The sequence below is a fragment of the Geotrypetes seraphini genome, chromosome 3 (genome assembly GCF_902459505.1).
Source record: "Geotrypetes seraphini chromosome 3, aGeoSer1.1, whole genome shotgun sequence".
In the NCBI taxonomy this organism is placed as follows: domain Eukaryota; kingdom Metazoa; phylum Chordata; class Amphibia; order Gymnophiona; family Dermophiidae; genus Geotrypetes; species Geotrypetes seraphini.
In genome coordinates this window covers 301,028,995-301,046,439 of record NC_047086.1, presented here as the reverse complement: position 1 = coordinate 301,046,439, position 17,445 = coordinate 301,028,995, and positions in this window count along the sequence as shown.

The window sequence follows — 17,445 nt, the reverse complement described above, 5'->3', positions numbered from 1 at the left end:
GTAAATGTTTTTTATTGGCAAATATAAAATGATCCGTGAGATAACTGGGTAAAAACCTACTGAGAGCCTTGAAACAGATACAGCTTGCCTCGACTGGCAACCAGTGCAGTCTATGGTGATACTGCCCATCAAAGGATCCATAAAGTGTCAGTTGGGCATCTATGCGCACCAGATACTATTCTATAAGGTAGCACCTAACTACATGGGGCAAAGGTGTGGGCAAAGCATGGGTGGGCCATAGGCACGTCTCCAGGTTGCATGCATAGTTTATAGAATACATTATCAGAAAATTCCTAAAGTAAGAAAAAACCAAGACAAAACAACTCCCACCACCCCCCTCAGTGCCCCACTAACTCGTGAAAAAGTCAAAAGAAGTTCATATTATTCTTTGAAAGATAAAGACGAGAAGCTTTATTTTTTAAATGGAAGCATCTTAGTTGGACATGACCGTCTACAACAGAAAATGGCAGTCTAGAATAAATTTGTAGCTTTAACGTGTTCATAGCTGTCCACACAGTCATAAAAGACCCCCGAAGAAGCCATTACTGATACTATACGGCACATAGCACTTTTTGCACGCAAGCATTTTTCTACACAAAGCTATAAGATAAGTGCATTCTTTATTTATTGATTCATATTTATATTAATTTATTGTTAGAATGTTTTAAATCATGAGTAAGAGATTCGGGTCAATGAACGAAAATCCTCCCTGCATGACCATCTTGGCGTTCATTTATTGAACGTTGCAGGATTTCTGAGACCCTTACTCTTAACCACACCACAACTTTAGGTTGGTTAGAAACCTGTTGCACACATCTAAATGTTCATTTTTTGAGGTTTCGATTAGCCTTATTCTAATACAGTGGTTCATGAAAAAAACAACAAGGACATGTGGCCCTTCCTCGGTCCGCCTCCAACTGCACTCCCACACAAGCCATGTGATGTCATTGTGTCGCATTCACACCTCTTCAGAGGCCTTCCAAACCTAAGGTGACCAGATCCCCTGTCCCGTTGTCCCCCACGCACAGCTTCGAGATGCCAAAATGTCCTGTTTTCAGAGACGGCGTCCCGCAGCTGTGTGTGGGGACAACAGGACAGGTGATTGCGGGAGAATGGGCTCTCTCCCTGCTTCCCCACCCGCTACCACAATCCAACCGCAGGAAAGGCATGTCCAGGCGCCGGCCCAGAAGCCTTCTCCCAGACGTCAATTCTGACATCAGAGAGGAACTTCCAGGCCCGAAACACGTAAACACTGGCATGTTGTGCAATTAATAGATGATTCTATTGGTGAGGTCCCCATTTTTGCTTATAAGCGATCGAGAAATATAGGTGAATGCTTAAATTCCCTATTTAACAACAAACAAGAACTTAGGGAATCAGGATCGCATAATGTGTGTGGGGCTTGTCAATGGTGCCAATATGCCATAGTGGGTGATAGTTGGACTGAAACTGGCAAAAAATATGTGGCCAAGGAAATTACTGATTGTAACTTGTCCAACGTGATTTATGTCATACAATGCCCCTGCCCCAAACTTTATGTGGGGCGGATGATGCGTTCTATTAAAATGAGACTCACAGAACATAAGTCTCGTGTACATACACATAAGGAAACGACTCCATTAGTTCGTCATTGGCAATTATTGAAACATTCTCTTATTGATTTGAGATGGAGGGTCATTGACATAGTAAAGATTGAGTGGGAGGGAGGTAACTATGAAGGTATGTTAAATTTAAAAGAACTACGCTGGATGCATGAGTTAAATAGCATGCAACCTAGAGGTTTGAATGAAATGAGTGACTGGATGGCTTTAGCTGAATGAGTGGGTTCGGTAGCCAAAGAAATCTTTTTGGGTTCCATTTAGGGTTTTTGCTTTTGCTCTCTAGTGGTTGGGGGTTGTTCCAAGAAGCATGACCCTTTAGGAAGAATGCTGCTGATTGGTGTGTGTCTTTTGACGTCATGGGGGTGGGATATAAATAGCTTGCAAGGAATGCCGCGGCCAAATTTGAATGTTAGAATGGCCGCAGAATGGAATGGTGTAAGCCAACAGGTTGGTGTGTTTGGTTTTTTATTGAATGGTATAGTTTTGTAAGTATACTCTAAGGTAATCTGTGTGTTAGTTGCAGCACTAGCCCCATCCTGAAGAAGAAGGCGAAACGTGTTGGTGGGGAACAGTGCGGCCACACAGTTGATATATATAAGATAAGTGCATTATCCATTAGTGAATTTTTGAAAATGGAATGCTTTAATAATAAGATGAAGTTTTTATAAGCATAAAAGATGAAGAAATATTTATAATATTAATATGTTTAAAGAAAATTTTCATGACAAGTTACGAGTTGAAATATAAAATATAAAAAGAAAAAAATATTAGGTTTGATATACACAGGGTGAACTCAGTGAGGAGTGCTGCTACGCTGATATCTTTCAAAGTAGCATTCTGAGATATCCCCAGTGTTTATATATCAAAGTTTAGTTCTTTGCATTTGGAGTTATACATGGCAAGATAGCTGGTTTGCTTGTGACTAGTCACATGACATTCTACGGCACACCCTCTTAGCACTTCTCCCGCCCCAACCATTTCCTATGAAAATATGAACGTGCGGAAAGTTTTTGCATAACCCCTGACATATTTCTTGACCCAGACATATTTAAGCTTTCTTCAGATGGTAAAGTGCCCTGGAAAAATTGTGCAGGACAGTTTTATAATAAGTAGCTTGGTTTAAGAGATTAAGTAGGACCTACTTAGGCTCTGTGTTATAAAGAGAAGTAGGCGTCTGCTTTATAAAATACTAACAGAAGTTGTGCCTGTGTTGCAGATGCAGTGGCATAGTATGGGTGGTGCCTGGGGCAGTGGTGCCCCTCCCTGCCCTCTTCTCCACCCCCACGCTCCTTCCTGACCCCCTCCTACCATGCGCGCACCCCCTTCCTTCTCATGTACCTTTTTAACTTACCAGGCGCGAACAACAGCGAACTTGCTGCCCATGTCTTGTCGGCTATCCCTCCGATGTCTGACATCAGAGAGAGGTGACACTGACATGTGCAGCAAGTTCGTAATGCTGCTTGCACAGGGAAAAGTAAAGAGGTACGAGGGAAGGGAAGGGATGCCCGCGCGCTGCAGGGGATCTGGAAGGAGCGGGGGGAGGGGGACCGAGAGGAGGCTGGGTGCCTGAACCCCTTATAAAGATTGTGCCCAGGGCAGACCGACCCCCCCCCCCCCCCACAGACACACACACACACACATCCCCTGCTTACTATGCCACTGTGCAGATGTGGACATTTACACAGGCTTTCAAGCAGATATAATTATGAGTGCGCCTATAAATTTAAAGTTCTCATAGAGGTTAGCATAGTTTATAACTTACATGCATACTTGCAAACTCTACCACTCTCTACCAAACTCTGCCCTGTAGACTTCGTCATGTCGTAGCTCATGCTTTGCAAAAATCGTTTTATTGAACTACCTCCTATGACTTTGGAGAAAAGAGAAGCTTGCTCTCGATTTCCAAAGCAAGCCACAAGAAGGGGATTGATATGCAGCCAGTGCATCTGTGGAGATAGCCAGGTTTGTAAAAGCTTTCAGCTCACTTGGTTGAGTCCACAATTGGAGGAGAAATATTTAAAATCAAATTGAAAACTTTGAAGATTGGCATGAAAAGCAAATGGTGTGAATGCACATTGCCAATCTGGTTGTCACATGATGCACTAAGACCAAAAGAAAAATGTACAAGAACCCATCGGAAATACCATTCCAAATTTGTCTGGCCTCAGGTTCCTAATGATAGGCTTTTATCCTATTAGATCTAATTGACACAGAACTTATCATTAACAAATGGAGAGGTATTTGTTCTTTGAAACAGTTTGGACATTTTTTTTTCAAGTTTTTTTTGATGGGATGTTGAAAGGGCTCTATTATGCGTGACATGCAAGCAACCTGTGAAAATGATATGGCACTCTTCAGAGTTAATGAAACATCATTTGTCAGAGGATTTGCAGGTGTGGCTCTGCTCCTCCACTGTAATACAGATTGGAAGTCAGCAACTAGCCTGTAGGCTTGTTGCCAAACACAAAGTATGTTCTCTGTGTCACTGGTGCAGTGCTCCATAAATCTCCATAATGGTGTGAGTGAGTCTTGTTGACTTCACAACTTAATTTTAGCTTGACTGTCTCTTCGTTCAAAATGGCGGCTGGCGGGGTGCCTCCTCATGTTCCTGGATCCAGTCTAAGGGTTAAAATGAGGACAGTGCTTGTACCATGGTGACTATGTACTCCCCTCCCCCCCCCCCCTATTTTTGGTTTTAAAAAAAATCAGTTTATAAGCACTGCACCGCTGTAGGATTCATTGATGTCCTAGTCGGGAAAAATCGGAGGAGGGTTGTTTAACCTAGCAGCGCAGTTGGGTAAACATTGGTGAAGGCCAGCAGTAGCAGAATCCTGGGATCTCTGCCAAGACAGTGTGAAGACTGTGACACGGAAAATGACTAAGGTGGCCTGTTTACCGTGCATTGTTTGCCAGGGACCTAATTGCAGCAGCATCACATTCCTTCCAGGGGGCAGGTTGTTTAATTGACAATAAAGCTATTGACTGGATGAAAGAGAAAGCAGGCCAACTCATTCTTTGCACATTTGTGTCTTTCTTCCATCAGGAAAGCTGAATTTGCCATATGCTAAGCACTGACTCCTCAGAAAGGAAGACAATTAACAAGAGTCACATTATAACAATGGGCCTATTTGCCAATTGTCCTTGAAATATGTAATTGAGAGATAGATGCACCGACCTGTGCTTGGCATTTTATGATGAATCCTTGAAGAAGTCTATCAGGGTGCAATTTCAACAGTACGTAAAGCTATTTTTATTTGTTTCTCACCTTTCTGTACCATCTTTCTCTGATGGCTACAAGGCGGTTTACAGCAGTAAAAGCTTACATATAAAAATACAGTAACATGCTCCATTATTTACATGCAAGCATGAGCAGCCATGCTTTACGCTTTCCCCTGTTGTATTGGGCTTCCAGCTTGATTGAAATTGGGCTCTTTTGGGTGATGGCACCCCTGAGTCTTCATTTGCATTTTCTGTGATATCCCTAGCCCTGGCAGACTTAGGGCTCCTTTTACAAAGGTGTGTTAGGGCCTTAACGCATGCGACATTCCCACACGCGCTAGCCACCTCTTGAGCAGGCAGTAGTTTTTTGGGAAGTGCGCGCTAATCCGGTGCATGCTAAAAACACTAGCACACTTTTGTAAAAGGAGCTCTTAGACCGAGGAGGCTGAGCCTGGTCTTTTGCCTAGAAGTACACAATACTTGTCACTGAGCTAACACTAGATTTTAATGACTTCAATTGGTTATATTCAAATACTGATATATAAGAGTTTTCATGTTGTCTGTTTGGGTTATTTTTCTATTTTTTTGGTCATGGAGGCATAGGTGACCATCCCTGGGATAAAGGTGGCTAAAATCACCAGAAACAAAAAAATGAGGTTTTAATAAATTCTGTTAGAGCAACCAATGCAACACAACAGTCCAAACCCCGCCCTTTTATGTGAAAAAAATAAAAAGATTCAGAAGTTCAAACATATGACTTTTTTGGACCCATGTTATGGAAAACTGGCCATTCTCAACATTTTGAATCTGCTACTTTAGTCACTTTGCCCCAGAGTTGTCACATCTCGTTTTTAGGAAAAAATGCACCTTTTGAAAAGAGTATCCTTTTTCTAAAATGTATACACTTTTCATAAAGAAAGCACAGATGTGTGCTTTATGAAAGAGGGTGCACCCATTGCAAAATGTGCACAACTTTTAATAAGGGAAACACTCTTGACAGACAAAAAAATCCCCATAATTTGAGTTCTTTTCCTATCATTTCAGAAAACATGAAAGGACATAGAAATATTATTTCAAATGAACGCATATCCTTTGTAACCAAATGGAATCAAACTTCAGGAACAGTCATTAATTAGAAACGTAGAAACATGACAGCAAACAAAGACCAAATGGCCCATCTAGTCTTCCCATCCACAGTAACCATTATCTCTTTCTCTCTCTGAGAGATCCCACGTACCTATTCCAGGCCCTCTTGAATTCAGACAGTCTCTGTTTTCACCACCTCTTCCGGGAGACTGTTCCACGCATCTACCACCCTTTCCATAAAAAAAGTATTTCCTCAGATTCCCCGGAGCCTATCACCGTTTAATTTCATCTTATGCCTTCTTATTGCAAAGTTTCCTTTCAGATGAAAGAAACTCAACTCATACACATTTATATTATATAGGTATTTAAACGACTCTATCATATCTCCCCTCTCCTGCCTTTCCTCCAAAGTATACAGATTGAGACCACACACCATTTTAGTAGCCTTCCTCTGGTCCGACTCCATCTTTTTTATATCTTTTTGAAAGTGCGGCCTCCAAAATTGTAAACAATATTTTAAATGAGGTCTCACCGGAGTCTTATACAGAGGCATCAATACCTCCTTTTTCCTACTGGCCATATCTATTCCTATGCAACCTAGCATTCTTCTAGCTTTTGACGTCACCTTTTCAACCTGTTTGGCCACCTTAAGAACATCACATACAATCATACTCAAGTCCTGCTCGTCTGTCATGCACATAAGTTCTTCACCCCCTAAACTGTACTCTTCCCTTGGGTTTTTGAAGCCCAAATGCATGATCTTGCATTTTTTAGCATTAAATTTTAGCTGCCAAATTTCAGACCATTCTTCAAACTTCGCCAGGTCTTTCTTCATGATAGTCACACCATCTGGCATGTCTACTCTATTGTATCATCAGCAAAGAGGCAAATCTTACCCAACAACCCTTCAGCAATAGCATTTATAAAAAAGTTAAAAAGAACAGGCCCAAGAACAGAACCTTGAGGCATACCACTGGTAACATCCCTTTCCTCAGAGCGATCTCCATTGATCACTACCCTCTGTCGCCACTTGAAGTACTTATAGTATTCCAGAGCTTTTCTCTCCTCCTCTCCTGACAAGACAACTTGATTCTCCCTTTGAACTTCTCTCACTCATTCCTGTCTAAACTCTACAGGCAGCTTTCAAGGACCTTAGCTGTGTGAGCTGGAATAGGACCTATTTCCCTTCGGGTTTCAAGAGTATCTTCTGGTGACGAGTCCACTTGAGGCTCTAGAGCTTCTTTTTCTCCTCAGTTAAGATAGGAGGGGACCTCCAGATACCCCTCTCTGTCTTTTTCATTTAGTTTCCTTCCTTGAGAGTTGATATTTAGAGAATGACACGGGGACAAATTTATCCCCGTCCCTGCAGGAACTCAATTCCCCGTTCCGTCCCCATGAGTTTTGTCCCTGTCCCTGTCCCATTCCTGTAAGCTCTGCCTTAACTGCACAAGCCTTGAACACTTAAGATTTTAAAGTGTTTGGGGCTTGTACAGATGAATACAGAGTTTACAGGAATGGGGCAGGGACAGGAAAAGAACTCATGGGGACGGAAAGGGAAAATGAGTTCCCGCACGGATGGGGAAAAATTTGTTCCCCCTGTCATTCTCTATTGAGATTGCCCAGTGCCCATTTATGCTAGCTTCATAGAAAAAGGAAATCTGTAATGTGGTTGTTGAACCGAGTGTTAGAGCCATGTCCTTGTTTTCAGGTCAGCTTATAGAAGTAAGTTGCCTAATGTTTCTCTTCCTTCTCTTTATGGAACAGAGCATATCTTGTCCTAGGCTACTTAAGGGGCCCTTTTAGGAAATGGGCTTTGCGTGTTTTAACATGGGACTTTCTCTTGCACTAAGCCCATTTCTAATGTGGCAGCAATTAAGGCGTTTTTCAATTTTTATTTTTTTTTCAGGTCATGCATTAATGTTTGCATTAGCATATGTTCTTTGAAAAAAGTTACAGTGGGAGTACTTACCGTCTCCTATTTAGGAGGTGGTAGGTGCCCCTGCATTAAATCTGTGTTATCCAGTTAGCACACACTAATGCAAATATACTAGCAGGATAATAGTTCCATGCTCATGCCATACCCCCGACACGCCCCCTCCTGAAAAAATTACAAAGAAAATAACACGTGTTTAGAATGCACTCACAGACAAATTGCCACGCAATGCTTTAAACTGGTTTGCAGTAAGCCCATTTCCACATATTAAGTGCATGTGATTTAGTGAAAGGGTCCTGAAGTATGATAGACAAGGCAAACCTTCTGCCTGTCATAGTTCCCTCCAAACTGATGGGTATGTATTGTCATTGGCAAGAAAAACAGCAAAGGTGACCTCTGCTGTTCAATTTATGTTTTACATTGATTAAGACTCTACACCAGTATCCCGCAAACTTTATCAAGCCATGGCACACCAAGCATAAGTGGCTGCGGCTCGAGACATCCGTAAGTGAGCGGATGTTGACATAACATCATCATATCGATGTCCGCGCATGCACAAAGGCCCTCCAGACGGGCCCTGAGCCGCCAGTGGGGTGTGCCAGCATGGAAGATGAGAGGAGAGGTGCTGATGCCGGCTGATTTCCTGCAGGCACATCCTATAGGCAGTTAGCCAGTACCTCTCCTCCCCGGTGTCTTGCGGCACACCTGAAATCTCACACAGTCTGCGATACACTACTCTACACGTACATGTTTTGGTCACTATGGCCTGCTTCAGGAGTCTGAATCTTGATCTTATAAAAGAAACTAAAATCACTTATGTTATGGACCTTCTTGCTCTTATTCTTTGGGTGAAATAAGAATGGTAAAATGTGTCTCTTTTTCTAGTCCAGTGGGAGTGTGTGGCACGGGGGTTAGAGCTATAGCCTCAGTACCCTGAGGCTGTGGTATCAAATCCCTCGCTGATCTTTGTAACTCTGGGCAAGTCACTTAATCCCTTCATTACCCCAGGTAGACTAAATAGAGTTTGAGCCCACCGGGATAGTTAGGGAAATATGATAAAGTATCTGAATGTAAATCACTTAGGATATAAGTGGTATCTAATATAATAAAATGATAGGCCGCGCATGCGCACTAAAAAAATCGTGTTCCCTGAGCTGTCCCGTTTTTTTTAGTGCGCATGCGCGGGTTATACGTCACCAAACTCGGCAACGCAAACCATGTCCGCCATCGGCCTCGAGCTCCTGGGGGCCGGCGGCTCGAGTCGCCCAGCCGGTGCTGAGTCCCCCACACTCCCACTTCAGCTGGCACGGACGGTTTGAGAATGAGGGAGAGAACAACGCAGCCAGACGGACCGCGGGAAGGGAAAGGGGGGGAGGGTTTCGAGGGAGCCGGTTGGCCGCATAAATTATTTTAATTTGAAATCTGCCGCCGTCGCCGCGGCTCCTCTCTCATCTTCTGACATAATATAAGTGCAGCTCATGAGAGGAGCCGCGGCGGCGGCTTTGAAAACGGCTCCCTTAGTTCGCTGCATTTTTTTTTTTAAGTTTAAAACTGCCGCCGTGGCTCCTCTCACGATCCCGGCCTGTGTCAGAGAAGGCTTCCGACGCAGGCCAGATCGTGAGAGGAGCCGCGTAGGCATTTTTAAACTTAAAAAAAAAACCAGCAAAGAACTAAGGGAGCCGTTTTATCTCCATGCTGCTACGAAGGAACAGGTGAGGGGGAGGGAAATGCTGATGCTGATGCACAGGGAGCAGGCAGGCATGGCAGGCAAGCAGGGGAAGAGGGAAAGGGGCTGCTTTGGGGGTAGGGGTGTGCTGTGGGCACATAGCAGTCATGGGCAGGGGATCACAGAACAGGCAGGCATGGCTCAACAAGGGGAGAGGGAAAGGGGGCTACTTTGGGGTGAGGGGTTTCCTGGGCCAGACAGCAATCATAGGGGGGAAACAGAAAGGGGCCACGGAGCAGGCAGGCATGGCACAAAAGGGGGCAGGGGCATTGGGAAACGGGGCTGCTTTGGGGGGAAGGGTGTTCTGGGGGCACACACCAATCATGCCGGGGAAGAGAAGGGGACCACAGAGAGATAGGCAGGCATGGCGCAAGACAGAGACACAGACAGAAAGAATGACAGACAGACAGACAGCATCCAAGCACAGAGAGAAAGGAAAAAAAAAACAGTCGTCTACTCTAGCACCTGTTGCACAGGGGGAGAACGAAAGAGATGCTGATGGACAGGGGGTTGAAGAAAAGGAACGGAGGACTAATGTTGGACAGGGGGAGAAGGAAAGAGGTGCTGCTGGACAGGGGGGAGGTAAAACAAAGGGAGAAGGGCTGCTGCTGCATAAGGAGAGCAGTGAAGGGGTGGTGGTGGACACAGGGGAGGTAAAAGGAAGGGAAAATGGACAGGGGGAGCAGGCAAGGGGTGGTGATGGACAGCCAAGGAAAAAGAAAGGCAGAAAGAAAAAAAGCGGCTAAGGAGAGAGAGAGAAAGAAATAAAGACAGACACACACACATATGTTCTAGCACCCGTTAATGTAACGGGCTTAAAGACTAGTATAAGAAATAAAATAATAAAGAAATTGAGCACCACAGGTCATCTTTACTGTTTTTCTCGCCTTTCTACCTCGGAGAGGTAGTATCTCCTGTTTCATTGTGGCATTATGTATTGTTTCACCATTTTCTCCCCCAGACCCTCTTATGAGGTTGAGCTTCTTAACTGCTCTACAGGGTTCATAGACAACTTGGCGAAAGACAAAGGCGCGCGCCGACAACTGAGCGCAGGACGGAGGCGCGCGCCGAAGAAAATTACAGTTTTTAGGGGCTCCGACGGGGGGTGTTGTTGGGGAGCCCCCCCCAGTTTACTTAATAGAGATCGCGGCGGCATTGTGGGGGGTTTGGGGGGTTATAACCCTCCACATTTTACTGTAAACTTAACTTTTTCCCTAAAAACAGGGAAAAAGTGAAGTTTTCAGTAAAATGTGGGGGGTTACAACCCCCCACGCCCCCCCACATTGCCCCCACAACGCGGCGTGATCTCTATTAAGTAAAGTGGGGGGTTCCCCCCACGCCCCCCCCCCCCGTCGGAGCCGTAAAAACAGTAATTTTCTGCGGCGTGCACCTCCGCGCTGCGCTCAATTGTCTGCGCACGCCTTTGTCCCTGCGCGCTTTTGACCTGACACCGCTCTACAGATAGGGTTACCATCCACACACAATGTCCTGAAATCATAATTTACCTTGAATGTGGAGACAAAAAGAGGACATTAAAAAATTAAAACAGTTGCTACCTTTGTTAAAGAAATATTTAATTATAGTAAATGTGTAAATGGCTTTTATTTAATGAGTACACATCAAGCAGAGACTGACTTACAATACAGTAGTAGGCAATCTACTTTTCAAACACCTCTGGATCTGAGTTTGAGTCTGAGCACAAGCGTACTTATCAGTAGAGTGGATATCCCTCAACAACTTTGGCTGGCTTCTGAAATACCTGTGAAAGTAGGTGTCAGGTGAAAAGCGCACCGGGACAAAGGCGCGCGCAGACAATTGAGCGCAGCGCGGAGGCGAGCGCCACAGAAAATTACTGTTTTTACAGCTCGACGGGGGAGCGTGGGGGGGAACCCCCCCACTTTACTTAATAGAGATTGCGCCGCATTGTGGGGGCGTTGTGGGGGGTGTGGGGGGTTGTAACCCCCCACATTTTACTGAAAACTTCACTTTTTCCCTGTTTTTAGGGAAAAAGTTAAGTTTACAGTAAAATGTGGAGGGTTACAACCCCCCAAACCCCCCACAACGCCGGCGCGATCTCTATTAAGTAAACTGGGGGGGCTCCCCAACAAAACCCCCCGTCGGAGCCCCTAAAAACTGTAATTTTCTTTGGCGCACGCCTCCGTCTTGCGCTCAGTTGTCGGCGCGTGCCTTTGTCTTTCGCCGAGTTGTCCATGAACCGTGAAAGTATACACTTCTCCATCCGTATTCACGATTTCAGCAATTGCGGTTTCGATTATTTGCGGTTTTTAGCTTGCTGGCTCCTCCCCCAAATTACATCAGCACTTTATTCACCGTGGTTTTGCCTCTCCTTCAGGAACAGGCCAGGTCTCCCACCGTGTTATTCGCGGTTTCACCATATTCACGATGGTTTTTAATAGAAAACAGCAAAGTGTAATACCTTTGAGCAGTAGTGCCACTAAAAGCAGATCAATGATAGAGAAAATCAGAAGCTCTCTCTTTCTCTCTCTTTCAGCAGCATTCATTTATTTATTTTTCTCCCAGGGGAGCTCAGAGCAATTTACATGAATTTATTCAGATTCGCAAACATTTTTCCCTGTCCGTCCTGGTATCTAATGTACCTGGGGTAATGGGGGGGATTAAGTGACTTGCCCAGGGTCACAAGGAGCAGTATGGGTTTGAACCCACAACTGCAGGTTGCTGAAGCTGTAGCTATAACCACTGAACCACACTCTCCCCTATTACAATGCTTTTATGTGTTGTAGTTAGTATAATAAACCTGTTATAATTACTTTATGTGCTTGTACAATTGGTCTACTGTGATGTCCATTGATTCGGCTTCTGAAGATCTTGGCCTCTTTCTTTTGTTTTTAAGAAAAAGAGACATAGATGGGCATAATCAAAAGAAACGTCTAAGTCCATTTTTGGTTTAAGTCGCTAGTTGCCCAAAGTTGGCTAAGGAGAATGTCCATTCCTGAAAAATATATCCAAAATATTCCCCCCCCCCCACCCAAAAATCATCTAGTTGAATAACCAGCCGTTTGATCATCCAGACAGCTAAGTTGTCTATTGTTATACCCCATTCTCATCCAAAAATTCATCCAAGTCAAAAACACCCAAAACGAGACCTTTTGGATATGGGCGGGGTCACCAAAACATTGGAGTAGAGGGGTACCTTACAAGGCACTGCTGTGAATTTCACAAAAAGGGTGCCACGTGAACATCTCACCACAACTCCCTTATAGGTCATGGTGAGCCCCCCAAAACACCCCCAGAACCTACTAGGCAGTACAAAAGGGTTTTTAGGGGTGCACATGTTTCACTATGAATGCAGTGATTAGAGTGGCTTATGGGCCTGGGTCCATTTCTCCATGGTTCACTAACTCACCTCAAGACCATTTACGCCACCTCTGTGCAGCTCTACTAGGCTTTTCTATGCCAGGCTGTCAGGTGCTGATGTTCTGGAGGCAGATGTGTATGTTTTTATTATGATTTTTATGATGTTGGGTGGGGGGGATCAGTGATCACTGGGGCAGTGTGTGTGGGTCTGTACTTTCAAGTTTCAACTTTATTTAAAATTTACTATACCGTCTACTCGAGACTTCTAGGCAGTGTACAAAAATGCCATAACAATATACCAATAAAAGTGTAATTTAATCTAAAACAGACCAAGGAAAAAAACGATTCAAGGACAAAAAACGAACAGGAACAAAAGGGAAGAGGGGATAGGAACTCCAATTAATAGAAAGAAAAGAAAACACTTAAAGGGAAAAACAGAAGGGTGGAGAAGTAATACTAAAAAAAATTTTCTAAAAACTAAGTCGTCCTTAAAAGGACAGTTTAGGTTACAAAGGCATCATGGAATAAGAATGTCTTTAGCATTTCCTTAAATTTGATCAATGATGTATTTTCCCGCAAGTGGTTGGGAATAGAGAATGACACGGGGAAAAAATCTGTCCCCATCACTGCCCCGTCCTGGCCTACCGTCCCCTTCACCGCCCCGTCACCACTATCCCCTTCACCACCCCGTCACCGTCACTGCAGCATCCATATAAGCCTCAGTACTGCAATATTTAGCTTATTTCTTCCATATAAATATAAATCAAAGTTCTGGCTGCTGAACTAGAGAAAGAGATGTTCAGCTGGCAGGGCTTTGTTTATAAATTTTTATCAATACTACTTTATCCTAAAGCAAAAAATAAATAAATAAATATAATTTTTTTTTTCTACCATTGTTGTCTGGTTTCTGCTTTCCACATCTTCTCATTCAATTCTTTCCATCCACTGTGTGTCTTCTCTCTGCATCATCCATTTGCTGTTACTGTGCCTCTCCCTTCACCCCCACCCCAATTGGTCTAGCACCCATCTTCTTCTCTCCGCTCCCCCATAGTCTGGCAACTGTTTTCTTCCATTCCAGCATATTCTTCCTACTCTGTCTTCCACATGTCCCTTCAGGGTCTGTTCCTCTCTACCCTCTTTCAATGTCTGTTCTATTCCTTTCCACCACCACCCTTCCCTCCCTCCTTTACCATCTGTTTCTTTCTACCACACTTCAGCTCCTTTTGCGTGGCTTCTCTATCTACCTCCCTCCCTCATATTTTCGTGGCACATTACAATGTAATTTGTGCAAGCCGCTGGAGCCTGCGAGCTCGGTCCCTGTCCCATCCCCACAAACCATCTCGCTTCTGTGTTCCTATTTTCCCCATTTCTAATATCTCTCCTATGTATCTGGCATTGCCCCCCCCCCCGTGTCCATATACCATCCCCATGGCATGTCCCCTTTATGTCTCTGTCCCTATACCCCCATGCACATAATTTCCCCTCTTTCTGTTACCTTCCTGTGTCCAGATTTCCCCTATCTTCCTCTTCCATACCAGTGTCTCTTCTTTTCAACCGCTCATCTAGCTTCTTTCCCTCTTTCTTCCCCTCCCCCCCCCCCCCCCCCCCCCCCCCGCTTCCAGCATCTGGCTCACCTGCCTGTCCTCCCCTTTCTTTCCTGCTGTGGGTTTCTTTCTTTCCCTCTTCATCCCCTTGGCCCAGAATCTTTTTCCCTTTCACTCCCTCCTTCCCAGTGTGACCGGGAACATGGTCCAGCAGCCCCCACCCACCCGATCGCAGCGTTTAGTCAGCTCCCTCCCTCCACCTAACCTTATATTCCGAGTTTGCCGGCTTTCTTTTTCGCCGAGCCCACGCGCGGCTGCTCAGTTGTTCAATCTTCTGCTCTGATGCAATCGGAAACAGGAAGTTGCAGCAGAGAAGATTGAACAACTCCAGCAGCTGCGTGTGCACAGATTTTTGAAAGCGGGCGGCTCAGCGAAAAAGAAAGCCGGCAAACTCAGAATATAAGGTGAGGTTGAGGGAGGGATCTGGCTAAACACTGCGATCGGGTGGGTGGGGGCTGCTGGACCGCGTGATCCTTGATTGCCTCACTGCAGAGACAAGACCATTCACCGCTCCACGGGGCAGTGAATGTCTTTGTCCCTGTCCCTGCAGCGACTACTATTTTTCTTTCCCCGTTTCGGCGGGACACCTGCGGCTACTCACGGCTAGCCGCAGGTAACAACCACCGTGTCATTCTCTAGTTGGGGATACTGTTTCAAAGAAAAGGATCACTTATATTGTACTAATATGTTTCAATGAAGGAACAGTGAGAAGATTATGTGCAGTGGATCGTAGGGTCCTTGATTGATTTGTGTCTGCAGTGCTCATCTGGTCACTTTGGATATCTTTTTGCCACTTAACCTGTTTTTACATGGCTTAAGTCACAACGTACAACTTCCATCCAGGCAGCCTCGCTAAACTTTCAGTTATACTTGCAGTACGATTAAGTTTAGATCAGCCCACATCCTGCCCAAATCCCGCCCTCACAACTCTTCCTAAAATGCCCCTTTAAGCTCTGGTCGTACAGCAGCACTGACAATGCCTAAGTCGTTTTTAGGTACATCTAAAATCTGTTTCGATTATAGGCACTTGGACGACTTGTCTTTTAGATCGTCCAAGTGCCGATTTAGGTGGGTTTTTAGACGTACAGTGGTACCTTGGATTACGAGCATAATCTGTTCCAGGAGCATGCTCGTAATCCAAAATGCTCATTTATCAAAGCGAGTTTCCCCATAGGAAATAATGGAAATTCGCTTTGATGCGTTCCCCCCCCCCCCAAGAACCGGCATTGCTCCCCTTGAAGGCCCCCCCCCTGTGATCAGGCACCCCCCCTGCGATCAGGCACCCCCCTGCCTCGAACTGGCACCCCCCCGCCACGATCCGACCCCCCCCCCGACATGATTGGGCACCCCCCCGCCACGATCCGACCCCCCCCCGACACGATTGGGCACCCCCCCGACACGAACCGACATCCCCCCCCGACACAATTGGGCACCCTCCCGCCGCTTCTTACCCTCATCTGGGCACTCTTGAAAATCGGCCTTCTCCTCTGCTGGGCCTTGAGCATCTGAGCATGCTCAAGGCCCAGCAGAGGAGAAGGCCGATTTTCAAGAGTGCCCAGATGAGGGTAAGAAGCGGCGGGGGGTGCCCAATTGTGTCGGGGGGGGTCAGATCGTGGCGGGGGGGTGCCCAATCGTGGCGGGGGGGTCGGATCATGGAGGGGGGTGCCCAATCGTGTCGGGGGGAGTCGGATCGTGGCGGGGGGGTGCTGGTTCGAGGCAGGGGGGTGCCGACTCGCAGGGGGGGTGCCGGATTGCGGGGGGAGGTGCTCGTAAATCGAGCCATGCTCGGTTTCCGAGGCACCAATTTTGCAAATGTTTTGCTCGTCTTGCAAAACACTCGCAAACCGGTGCACTCGTAAACCGAGGTACCACTGTATTTATTTTTTGATTATGAGCCCCATTATGTACAGCAAGAACTAAAATCTAGATGAACCTAAACCATCCTCACTTTCTACTCCATTTTTCTTCCTCAACTCTGTTTGCAAAGCTAGGGAAGAATGATAACATTGTGCCCACTCTTTTTTTAACATTCTGCATATTTAGTCTGAGACATGAAATATAAAATTGGGCACTTTATCTTGACAGTAAAGATTATTTGGGGCTGAGCTCCAACAGTAAATTTATGCAAGAAGATGGAAAAAGAGCTTGAGTTAAAAGAAAGTCACATGAAGAGCGATTCTATAAATTGGCAACTAAAGATAGGTGATAATTGTTAAGGTTAGTTATAGCATAATTGTACTTCCACACATGATTGGTACAACACATGTGATTGGTATAACATAAGTGCCAAAATCACTTTGCTTGGAAGTTTGAGAGGTGCACATGTGGATGACGAGTAGGCGGAAACTGGGTATCCCAGTGGCATAGTAAGGGGGGTGCAAGGAGAAGGGGGGTCCACCCCGGGCACAGTCTTCCTAAGGGTGCGGCACCCCTTCTTCTCTCTACCACTCCCACTCTTCTCCTTGCTGCGTGCGCGCACTCTTTTCCTTCCCCCGTAACCTTTATGTTTCCCCAACGTGAGGTTTCTGCCCACGTCAGCATCGGCGCTCTCTCTGATGTCACTTCCGCGCCTAGGAAGTGACATCAAAGGGTGAGCCGACACCGACATGTGCATGCTGCTCACACCGAAGAAGTTTAAAAGGGACAGGAAAAGGGACAAGGATGTGGGAGGGGCTCCACCGCCCTGGGCGCCGCTCACCCTTACTACGCCACCGCGTATACCATACCATATTGTTTCTTATACCCCGCAAATATCAACTGGGAATCATTGCGGCTTACAGAAGATTAATAAGGTTAGCAACATAGACATTATGAATCATAGCAAGACTGTAATGCAAACAGATGCGTTTTACCACCTTCCTAAATTGAAGATAGGATGATGTCTGATATAAGCAGATCAGGAGGCAGTTCCAAATTGTAGGACCGTGAAACTCAAAAGTG